The following is an 11,880-nucleotide window of genomic DNA, read 5'->3' on the forward strand; positions in this document are numbered from 1 at the left end:
ACAATGGCTTTGAATGATAACCAAGCATTCTTTTCGACTTCTGACATTGTTCTGATGAAGACTTCATCTTTGAGGAACTGCTGAATCTGTGGATCATCAAACATACCGATCTTTATTTTTTCAAATGACAGGCTAGGAAATGCCAAAATGAGGTACTTGAAACATTCTCCTTCAGTTGGCAAAGCTTTAACGAACTGCTTCATCAGACCCAGTTTTATATGCAGAGGTGGGAATATAATATTCTTTCTATCCACAAGTAGCTCATATATAATGTTTGGATCACCTGGTTTTAGGGCAGATCTTGGAGGCCAATTCCTTGCCACCCAATGCCTCTCACGAGCCCTGCTGTCCCACATGCACAGATAACAGGGATACTTGGTGTATCCGCATTGGTGACCAAGAAGGAAGCATACCATTTTAAGGTCAACACAGATGACCCAATTGTGTTGGTGATATTGCAACAACTCAATGACTCTCTTTATGTCTGCATATTCTTCACAAAGAGAAACTGAATGGCCAATTGGGACTGACCCAAATATATTGCCATTGTAAAGGAGGACACACATTGAGCTCTCCTTTGAGATATCGATGAATAGCCGCCATTCAGTTGAGTTACAGATTGGAATTCCTAATTCCTCCATGAAACCAGGTATGTTATGGCAATACACAAAGCCACTGTCAGTTCTCAAGTACTGCAGAAATGCAATTTCTCTGGTTTAAAAGTACGATACCTTCATTCTTTTTTCAAGTAAGTTTTTTTCTCATGCAGTCTTGAGGCTAGGTGTTCTGAAGCATTCTCTGATCCCAAATCACATGCCAAATCACTCAAAAATTCATGCTGATCAAATTCCTTACGAACAGAGTCCTCTTCAGTTTCAAACCCTTTGTCATTGTTGTCACCTAGTTCATCACCATAATCATGTTCTTCAAAAGAGGGTAGTGTAACGAAAACCGGCACTGGGATTTCATCTGAATGAGCCACTGGGCGTATAGCCGATGGTAGACTAGGATATTCTATGTTACATTTCTTTTTCTTGTTATATCCTGAAGTTTTTGCTATATAAAAGTAACAGTCACTGAAATGATCTCCTGGCTCTCGCCAAACCATAGGTATACCAAATGGCATCTTATCACATGTTCCCTTTGTCCACAGCTGTAAACCCTCGACACTGTTTGCAGTTTGGTGAAACTGCCACAGATATAACAAAATGAATCAGTGTTGTTTAGGCATTTACGACGAGAAACAGCAGAGCCAGAAATGATCTGAAAGAAAGGAAATACGTGTGTAAGTAGAAAAATACATTTTACTTATTCACTACATAGAGCAGCGCACAACCTCTGACCACATTGTCCTGCGTGTAGATGAATAGCCTATACAAATCCACGCTACAGTAATCACATTAATATTAGCGGTAGAGAAAAAACCTGACATGATAGAAGAAAACTAACTGCACTTTCAGAATCAGCATAACTTTTTAAATGTAAATTAGCTTGAAAATGTGTGAAAAAATGTGTTTAAAATTGTTCCCTGGTCTTATTTTCAATGCTAACTTGTATGCAAGGTGCTTATAAAGACATAGGTGCAACAACCATATAAAATACTGCAATTACCAATCCTGCCAATAGATGGTAGTGTTATGTTTAATGTATACCTAATGTACCATGCTCCTATTGGAGTTTATTATATGATGTATTTTCTATCACATTATTCCTGTAATAAACAAGACGGGCCCAGCCACGTTGTCCAGCTCCATCTTGACTGGTAAGAGACATATCTGTAGCAGCTTTCCAACAGAATCAGATCATAAAACAACTGATTCTAGTTGCTGATCCCATAGGCCTAATGTATATTGCAAATGTATTTGCAATGCGGAAAGAGATTGGGGGACTGAACAAAAAAACATCCATACCGGACTATTTTGGGCTTCAGCCCAGGAATTCCCTTTCCAGAGAGCCTCTTGTGGATTTGCATTTATGGAGAGTTGACAATTCTACATTTGGCAAATGCACTTTTGCTCCTAGCACCAATCAATACATGGAGATATATAGGCCATTAGCTTTACATTTAAAAGCCCCATTAAAAAGTCGAGGACGTCTAGAATCCTTCTCAGCCACCTTCATAACCCCTCGGGAAATCTGAGAGCAGGAAACACACCTAATTCTTAACCTTCCATAGCACAGATTACCCTGGATGATTCTTTTTTTTTTTTTTTGGTTTCAATTTGCCGTGGTACCAGATCTCTTCTCATTCAATAATACGTCCCTGTGTGATGCGTCTGCTCGGTGCTCATCAGGAAGTCTCATTGTCAGTCACTGGAGTCCCTCCAGGGTCCTAAGGACCCTTCAATACCAATGGCCTGACCGCTATTGAAAGTGTGGATATCCATCATATGACTTGCATATACAGTAATACCCCCAGGGGTAAAACCCAGGCCTATGATCATTAGATGTCTTCATGGGTTATTGATTTGGGGTGATTGGTAGCTTTTATACCAATGAGATATGACAAGAGGACATGTGTGGTGTAGGGATGCATACTTATTTCTTCCTCTGGCCAGACTTGGAAAGGGGGCATATTCTTCACTTACCAGGGGTAAAAACAAATTAAATAAATTTTATGCATTAGGAACAGAACTCTCTTTTACAAGGTCTCTTATATACATTTTCTAAAAGCTTGTTACAGCTCAAAACACAGGCTGAGAAATTTGGCTCATCATCTTCAATTATATTAATTTTGAATTTAAATGAATGTTTGTTAAACTCTTAAAATTTAGTAAAACAAATAGTTGTGGTTGCAATTTTTTTTTTCTCATTCTCAAACTTGAGTTACAATCCTACAGTACTTGTTTTCTGCCACAAGTTGTGCCCAGCAAGATGGCCAGCATAATTTAGCCCACATGCTTTGAGCCCAGGCTTCTCCTGACCTACCTCAGCCTGTGATTGGACAGTGAAAGCAAGCCATTTTTATTTTTTAATATTGTTTCTAGAGCTGCATTCATTTTGTGCCAAATATATTTTCCTAGAGTTCAGCTTTAAAGGATCTTTAGTGAAGTTATGTTTTAAATAATACCTCCCAAACCCAACCTCAGTGCAGCCTCCTGGAATAGTATTTACCTTCCTCCCTGTAGCAGCCTTTTTTAGTTTGATAAAGAGCTATCCAGAAAAATATTACATTGCGCACCATCGACCCACTTTAGGTAGGTAGCCGAACAAATGGGCATTAGGGTCAGTAAAAGAATGGTACATATGAGTATATCAAGTAGGAATGTCATTAAAAAAAATATAAAATTAGCAAATTGGGCAACATTTTAGGATGTTTGTCTTTGGCAACAGAACTGATTCAGTGAGGAAACTGAAATAAAGTGATACCTTTCCAGTTTGGAGGATCGCAGTAATTAAAGATTGTAAGATCAGGCAAGGGTGTCTCACCAGAAGGCCAAGCTTTCCCAGCACAGTGGTATTTTTTGTAAGGCAACAGGGGGTGTGGGCATACCAGAGGTTTTTTAGTCAAACTGTTGGCCACTCCAACTCTGTCTAAAGCTATGTTGGTTTACCAGGTTCTCAACTATTTTAAACTATGTCTACAGTATGTAAACCAACATGGCGGCATTTCCTTTGGAGGTCATAGAAGGACAATATGCCAGTGGGCAAGGCTGACGTCAAGGGAGGGGGACAAAGACTATTCTGCATCAGGCTATGAAAAAAAGAGCTTTTGTAATGCTGGAACTTTTAGACATGGTGGAGAGGGCCCAGGAAGTTTACCAAATATGCCCAGAAATTTGTGATGGCGATTCTGCCAGTGGGAATCAATTTACTACTTGCCATTTCGTTTATAATTTACATTTTGGTCTATGTCAATTGTATATTGATGGATTTCAAAAAGGGAGGTTGGGTTTAATTCTGTGTAATATTGCTGTGTCCTTAGTGGTTTTAATGTAATTCAGCTCATAAACTGAACTCAGCAATTTACAGGATTAGAAAAGACAGGGAGAGTTGGGTGAAGCCATCAATGCAAATGAAGGACTGGTCAATACACAAAACCAAGGATGCTTTTCAAGGGTAAATGTACATTTGCAAAATCATTAACAGGAACAGCTGTACAGAAATTAACATTTGTTGTGTTTTTTTTTTTTTGTTTTTTTTTACCAATGAGGCAAGTTAGAGGTCCTTTGGGATCAACTATAGAAACATGCTATATTAGTAGATTTGTATGTCCATGACACAAGTTGTGCATATAAATATGTTCCAAACAAAATATAATATCTTTTAAATACATGTCTACCCAAATCAACATTCAGAGGTGAGCCCTGTGTTCTGGGCTTCTCCCATCTGTTGTGGGCAATAAAAAAGACTTTAATTGGCTGTTAATTTATTGTATGCTTGGCCATAAAAAAGTCACTGTAATATTTCATTAGACCATCATTAGCTTAGATTATGGCTGGAATTTGCCATGGTATTGTTTCAACATTCTTGTGCAATGTCACAATATTTATTTCCATTCAGAGCTGCATTAATTTTTGGCCAAAAACTTCTATTGCTGATTGGAAAGTTGTAAAGTCTTCATCACGAGGGTTAAGGATTGGACTCCATGGTGGCCAATCCATGTTTGCAAATGATGTTTCATGCCATATAAAAAAAATACAGGGCTAGGAGGCTTTTCATTCTCACAAAAATAAAAACCCACCCTAAACTACTATGTAATCTATTTATATCTATCCAGGACTCCAACTACATAATTTCAACATTAGGGGTCCCTTGAAACAGCCAATTAGTGGAGCGTCCATTTTCCTGTCCCATATTCCTTAATGTCAAATAATGTGTCCAGCAACAGACTTTGTAATGTATGCAGCATATTGACAATTATATAATGTAATGTAATGTATGTATAATGTAATGTAATGTATAAGAAGGTTGAGGTTAAACCCACCAGCCTATGTTTGGTCTGTGGTCCATTTAGTGAGGGCAGAAGAGATTATTAGTAACTATACAGTTTCTGTCCAGATTGGGACTCAGCCAGTGGGGGCGTTAAAAAGTATCAATGCCTGTACAGTCATTTTCAGTCTTTGAATTGCAGACCACCAGTACACACAGATAAGTGTGTCTAATTAATTCAAAAAGGAGGAATACACCCCACAAAGCTTTGATCGGTTCACCAGCACACAGGCAGCAAGGGTCTCCTCACTTATATATCCATATCCATATATTCTTTGGTAACCAGACAGCACAATGAAGAGGATGCAGCCATCCAGAAACAAGGAGGGCCCATATAGTCTACAGTTTGAAAGGGTCCTCCCCTTGCACCATAGAAAGGCCCTAATGATGAGCTGCCACTTATCAATTTTTTAAAGCAGTTGCCATGTTGTGTTCCTGGGCAACATTCCTAAACTATGTAAAGTCCGCCAGGCATTTCCTCAACTACAAATTCAGAGAGAATGTTTGTATAAGTTTAAGATTGATCAGGCATCCAATCTCCACAATGGTCTTTATTGGCCAAAAGTCTTCTCTTTGGAGACCTCTTAGATGTCCTCAAAATGTCCCTCAAAAACAATTAAAATTGAAATATCCTCACTTTCTCATTATTATTCATCATTTAAAAAAACCAAAGCTCCCAATTTTGCTCATGACTAATTATGACATGTCATTTCTGCCTAAATTATTGCCAATGGCCACTACTGGGTTGTGCAGAGTCTAGTAATGGATGTGATGGTATAACCAGATGTATTTTAAGATGAGAATCTGCATGTTACATCCATTTCTGTCTGTCTGGTCCCTATATATAGCAGCAGAGGACAGAAATTGGATCATGTTAACATTATCCAGACATCTTTTCCTAACTGTATTGAAAAAAAACAGACATAGTTCATGGATAGATTGATAGAGCCAGCTGAGGTGATGGTTTGGTGGTGATCAGCTTCCAGAAAAATTGTACAGGACAGATCTCTAATATTACACTTATGGAGGAGAATTGTAAATGGTCCTCCCTGTCATTAGACCTGGATCTGATCTCCAGGGAGGTGCTAGTAGGTGGTGTTTTGGGTTTATTTAAAGTTTGAAAGTACCTAGGTCCTATAGTTGTCTATAGGGCCTGGAGGAGGGAGTGGACATAGGGGGCCGTAATACTATAATCTTAATGGCAGATTGGTAGTGCCATAGATAGGTAGATAAAAAGATTGGAGTCGTCTATACATAGGGATGTGCCCATATATTGATGTCAAAATCAGTATTTAGGCTACAATTGTCACATCTTCATACCAAAATTACGAGATAATACCTTGGGCTCAGTGATGATAGGAAAAACAGGTGAAAGGGAAAACTCTGCTCACAGTGAGTTTGAACATTTATTCAGAAGAGAAAGTTACAAATGAAGAAGATTAGGAGTAGAAAAGCAAAAAATTAAAATGCATTGAAAATCCTTTACAGTGTATGGAGGATCTGACTTGTAGCCTCAACCGGGGGCTATTTAGGGTAAATCCCAGGACCAATGCCAACTAGGGCTTGAAATACAAACAGTTGTTTGCGCAATCAAAATTTCCCAACACTGAACACACACAATTTTTAAGAATCTTTTGGTACAAGTTTGCTAGCAAGTGAACCTGTCATTTGATTTAATGCTATATTAACTTAGAGACATCATACATTATACCAATCAATGATCAATAAACATAGACATCATGATTGATTTCTTTATCAACTTCCTCCTTTTGTATATCACATCAACGTTCTTGCATTTAAAATACAAAAACACGGCCAGGGACCCTCTATACCTCCTAGTACAAAACACCCTTTATTATCCCCCCACCTTTTGCTTACCAACCCCTTAATCTCAACTATTAAAGACACAGACTCCCGGTTGGGCTTAAAATGGCTGGAAAGCAGCTGAATTATTAACATAAATAAATAATTTAACCAATTTAAATAATCATATAAATACCAAACAAAAAACCCAATAGTATCATAAATAACCAAACTTCCACATTTACATTCCCAAAGATATAACATAAACAAATAACCCCCATTAACATAACCTAGCTAACTAATATCCAAATTATCCAATATAACAGCCATGAATCAACTCGACTCCAGCCTTAATTCAAACCAAACACCAGGAAGCAGGTCTCGGAAGGCAAACTCCGCTCCAATAGGAATTTACATTTTCCAACACTCCATCATGGCCCCTAGCCACCAAGCACCTCCTCAGGAGCCTTGAACCATCATACACCATGAAGCAGAGAGGGGAACCCCACCAAGCAGGATTCCCCCCTTACCCAACTCCACCACATACCATCCACTGGATCTTTGCCCTCCAAGACCTCAACCGCCACAGCACCCAGGCTTGACACCTGTATCCCATCCTGAAGGCCAAGGATCCACATAACCCTGTCAATGGGATTGAGGTGTACACCATCATGCCTCAAATACCCCCATGTCTCTTCCTCCAACTCTTGATGACGCACCACCACATCACCATTCCGAGCCACAAACCAGCCCACTTCCCCATTCACCCTAATCCGAGCCTTGTTCACCTTGTCCACTGACTATGCTCCCCTCCAACTCGTCCTGGCCACCATATCCGACCAGACTATCACCATACCCGGAAACTCCACCCTCAATCTTAAAAAATCCAGTTTGACATCCCGTTTGGGAGCCCTAATGGATCTCTTTCCCAAATCATTACCTCCGGCATGAATAACAACCACACCCGGGGGCCCATCCAAAGACCCCAAAGCTCGCAATTTCAGGCACCACTATACTCCACAACATCCCAGGCACTCAGATCCAATGCACAGTCACCGGTTCCCAGGGCGGACCCAGCTGTTTTCCATTGGGCAGCACTTCAACCCTCTGAGCACTCCACCAGACGTAGGAGTGCCCAACGATCCACACTCCCCCATTGCTTCCATGCAAATCCCCCATGCGAAACAGAACACCTCTAAAACCCCTGCCCCCGATTGGTTTTGACTCGTGACTCACACTCACAAATTCCTCCGGACCAATGCCTTACCGGACTCACCAATTCACTTTCTCGCATTGCCCCAAAGAAAGCGACCACAAACGCCCCTCTAAACAAAACCTACTCATACTTCCCCAAACAAACATCCCCCAAAACCGCAACCAGCCTGTGCAACAACCGAAAGGATAACGGCCGCCGCAAATCTGGTGCCTTCTTCCCCTTCCAAAACCCTTTTACTGCCTGCCTAACCACAAATTCCGTAGTCGCATCCCTTAGCCCATAGGGCTTGAACCAGAACGCCATACCTGTCATTTTTCTGCTAACCACTTCCCCAGATACCCCCTCAGCGAAATCACTTGCCAACCAAAACAACAATAAATGTACGTAACCAGCAGATGCCTGCCCCCCCACCAATCCTATCCCTCAGGGTTGACCACTCCCTCCAAACACTTGATAACGCTTTCCATGTCCCCCCACTCACCAACCTCTGAATTAAGTCTCCAAGGATCCCAGCGCAATTTTCTATAAATGGATGCCAAAGAAAAACTATTAATGGCTTGGACCACCCCAAGGTTGTCACAGTGAATTCACACCTTCTTGTTAGCCAACCCCCACAGTTCCACTGCAACTACAATCATAAAAAGCTCCAGCACCACCAAACGTTTCACCAAACCCCCTTCAACCCAATCCATAGGCCAATTCCCCACATACCTCTGAAGTAAACTCCCAAAACCCATGGACCCTGCCGCATCAGTGAACAATTCCAAATCTACCGAATCCTTGGGACCCTCCAACCACAGCGCTCCCCCATTAAAGGGATCAAGAAAAAGACTCCAAACTGCCAAATAATCTCTCACCTTCTTACTTAATCTTATAAAATGTGACAGAGAAAATACCCCAGCTGTGGCTGCAGCTAACCTACAAAGAATCCTCCCCATCCTCATAACCCTGCAGGCAAGATTAGGCTTACCCAAAAGGGATTACCGTATTTTTTGCCATATAAGACGCGCTTTTTCTTCCCCAAAACTGGGGGGGGAAAGTTAGTGCGTCCTATACGACAAATGTGTTATAAAATAATTAAAATATTATACTCACCCGATACCCGATCCTGCGTGTGTTTCTGGCTGCAGCGTGTCTCTCTTCTCTCCTCTGCCAGCATCGTGTTTTCTCCTGTCTGTAAAGCAAGGCGAAAGAAGCCGGCACAGCGCCACCTGCTGTTCCCTGTCCTAACTGCCGTACAATAGAAAAAAAGCACAGAGTGATCAGAAGGGGAATTTGAATGACAGAGTGATCAGAAGGGGAGTTTGAATGACAGAGTGATCAGAAAGGGAATTTGAAAGGTAGAGAGTGATCAGAAAGGGAATTTGAATGGCACATGAGTGATCAGAAGGGGAATACCGGTATGAATGGCACATGAGTGATCAGAAGGGGAATAATCTTTCAGAATCTTTTTTTCTAGATTTTCCTCCTTTAAAATTGGGTGCGTCTTATATTCCGGAGCGTCTTATACGGCGAAAAATACGGTATACCTCTTTCAATTGCATTTTTCTCCCACTGCATGTCCAGATAATACACCTCAGCCCGATGCTAACCACCCATTCCAAAAAGGTACTACATTTCTCGAACAGGGCACAAGAAAAAGAGCACCCTATAGAAAGGCAGTGGTCCTCATAGTACTTACCCTACTTACCATTCAATACCTGGCAGCCTCAAACTTTCTTGGTGCCCAGGCAACAGCCGAAATGCCGCCTCTATGTTTTCCTTAGCCAGCAGAGTCCCTTTTCCATAGCACCTTACCCACCTGATTGCCGAGTCCAGCAACTCATACACCACCGAACATACTTCCGGGCCATCAGCATCATTTACTGAGCCCCTTGGCAGGAATGATCAATGATGGATTAACCAGAATCTACCGACCTGTTTTTTAGGCACAATTCCCAACAAAGATACCACCAAACCTTTCAGTGGAGGTGCCTCAAATGGTCCCCCCATCCTACCCAAACTCACCTCCTTGTTCAGTTTTTCTTGAACTACATCTGGATGCTGCAGAGCCAATTTTAAATTTCTATAGATCTACCCCCCAGACCCCACCCAGCTCGAAATCTTGAAGCCAAATTCAAACCTCTCCAACAACAGCCTCACCGCTTCCCTATCCGGGTACCTATTTAAAAAGGGGCGCATCCTTCCTACCACAATTGTCCCTTTTTATAGCCCCCCTAAAAAAACTGAACTCCCAGCGATCCCACCTGAGTGATGACCTTACCACCTTTCTTTGACAAAACTGCTTGTCATACTGGCACTCCCCCCATATAACCACTTTCCTAATAGTGTCTATGTAGCAAAATAGCAACCATCATTGGTCTGGCTGCTTCTCCTCCAACACCCTCGCTAGTCTGCTAAAAGCCTCTGTTAGCTGTCTTCTCAATCCCCCCCCCCCCCTTGCATTCCTTTCCACCTAGAAATGTTCAAGTGGTAGTAATAAAAAAAATGTAAATTAATTTCCCTTTCCAGATCTTCTCCCGGACCTCCTTCTTCAGGTGCGCCCCTAGTGGCCCCTAAAAACACACGTAAATCTCCCCTTGCACTGAGTCACTTACCCCCAACATTATCTTCTTGTGACCCCCCACCCACCTCCATGTCTTCGCCTCCCACCGACCCTCTACCACAAACATCAGCATTCACCCCCCCGAGAGACCTCCCTCATCCCCTTATCCACATTCCCCTGCCTTGATGCCTCCCACCCCCACTGCCAGCCAATATGCTCACCACCAACCCTCCAGTGAAGCAACCACCCTCCAGCTTCCCCCTCCCAACCCCCCCACTTGTCACAAAGCCCCTTCGTCCCCTGTAAACTGGAGCCATAACCCCCATGTCCCCCACAAAACTATAACCTGCCTGGTAAACCTCCCTTTCCCCAGCACAGCACACCATGTCCCCCCCACCTGACAGCCCCACATTACTGGGGCCTGCCAACTGCTCCCTGGGACCCTGCATCGACACTGATGCCTGGCCAATCTCCTGGTCCTTCTTGGAAGACAGCTCCCCCTCCGAGCAAGAAGCTGCTCCGTCTGAAAACGCGGCCGCGTCATTTCCAGGAGTCCCCAGACCATGCAGGGCCTCTCACCGCTGCCACCACCGGGATCCGGCTGGTCCCTGGGGCCCCTGTGGCCACACCCCTGATTGGGCCGGCTGTCGGAAACATACGCCAGGCACTTGCACTAGGCAGACTCCATAGATAAACCCTTCCACCAGAGCCCCGACAAAATCGAGGTCCCGGCTTCAGGGGAGGCCTAATTTTTTGGGGATCTGGGAGCCGCAGCCCCTTCCCCAGAACTTTGCCGACTGAGAGGATTCCTCCCTGGCCTGATATCGGCCTGGGCCCTGCTAAACCCAGCCAGCCAGCCATCCAGAAGGGTCCCTAGAAGGGGTTCCCACACTGGCATTGAGCCCTAAAAAAATGATCAGGGCTGAGACGCATGGGAGGCCTATGCCTCTGAGGCCATAGCCCTGCTAACCTAGCTGCAGGGGGGGTCACAGCTGCCCCCCCCCCCCAGCACTTCAGCTACCCTATCCTGCAGCCAAGCTTCACCACATGAAGCCGCTGCGTCCCTAAGGCAGGCCATGAGGCCCTCAAAATCAGCCATTCTCCTACCTGTGTCCTAACGAAGACTTTTATTGCTAAAAAGAGGGCCACCCACTTCCTATATTCCCTCTTTAAACTCTCCTACCTAACTCCTCCTACCACCCACCTATTACCAGCCCAGCGACCTCCTCTCAGCTTACACAAATCATTAACCCCTTACTACCTCGATCTAGGCCTCCCACCCTTTCATGCAGGCCCTGCGCCTATTCTCAAAGGCTATGGGCCTCTCTTTTCATCACTAAGGACCTGTAATGTTCATTCTTTGGATGGGGGAACTAAGGACACA

This window comes from Pyxicephalus adspersus, chromosome Z, assembly GCF_032062135.1.
Source record: "Pyxicephalus adspersus chromosome Z, UCB_Pads_2.0, whole genome shotgun sequence".
NCBI classification, from domain to species: domain Eukaryota; kingdom Metazoa; phylum Chordata; class Amphibia; order Anura; family Pyxicephalidae; genus Pyxicephalus; species Pyxicephalus adspersus.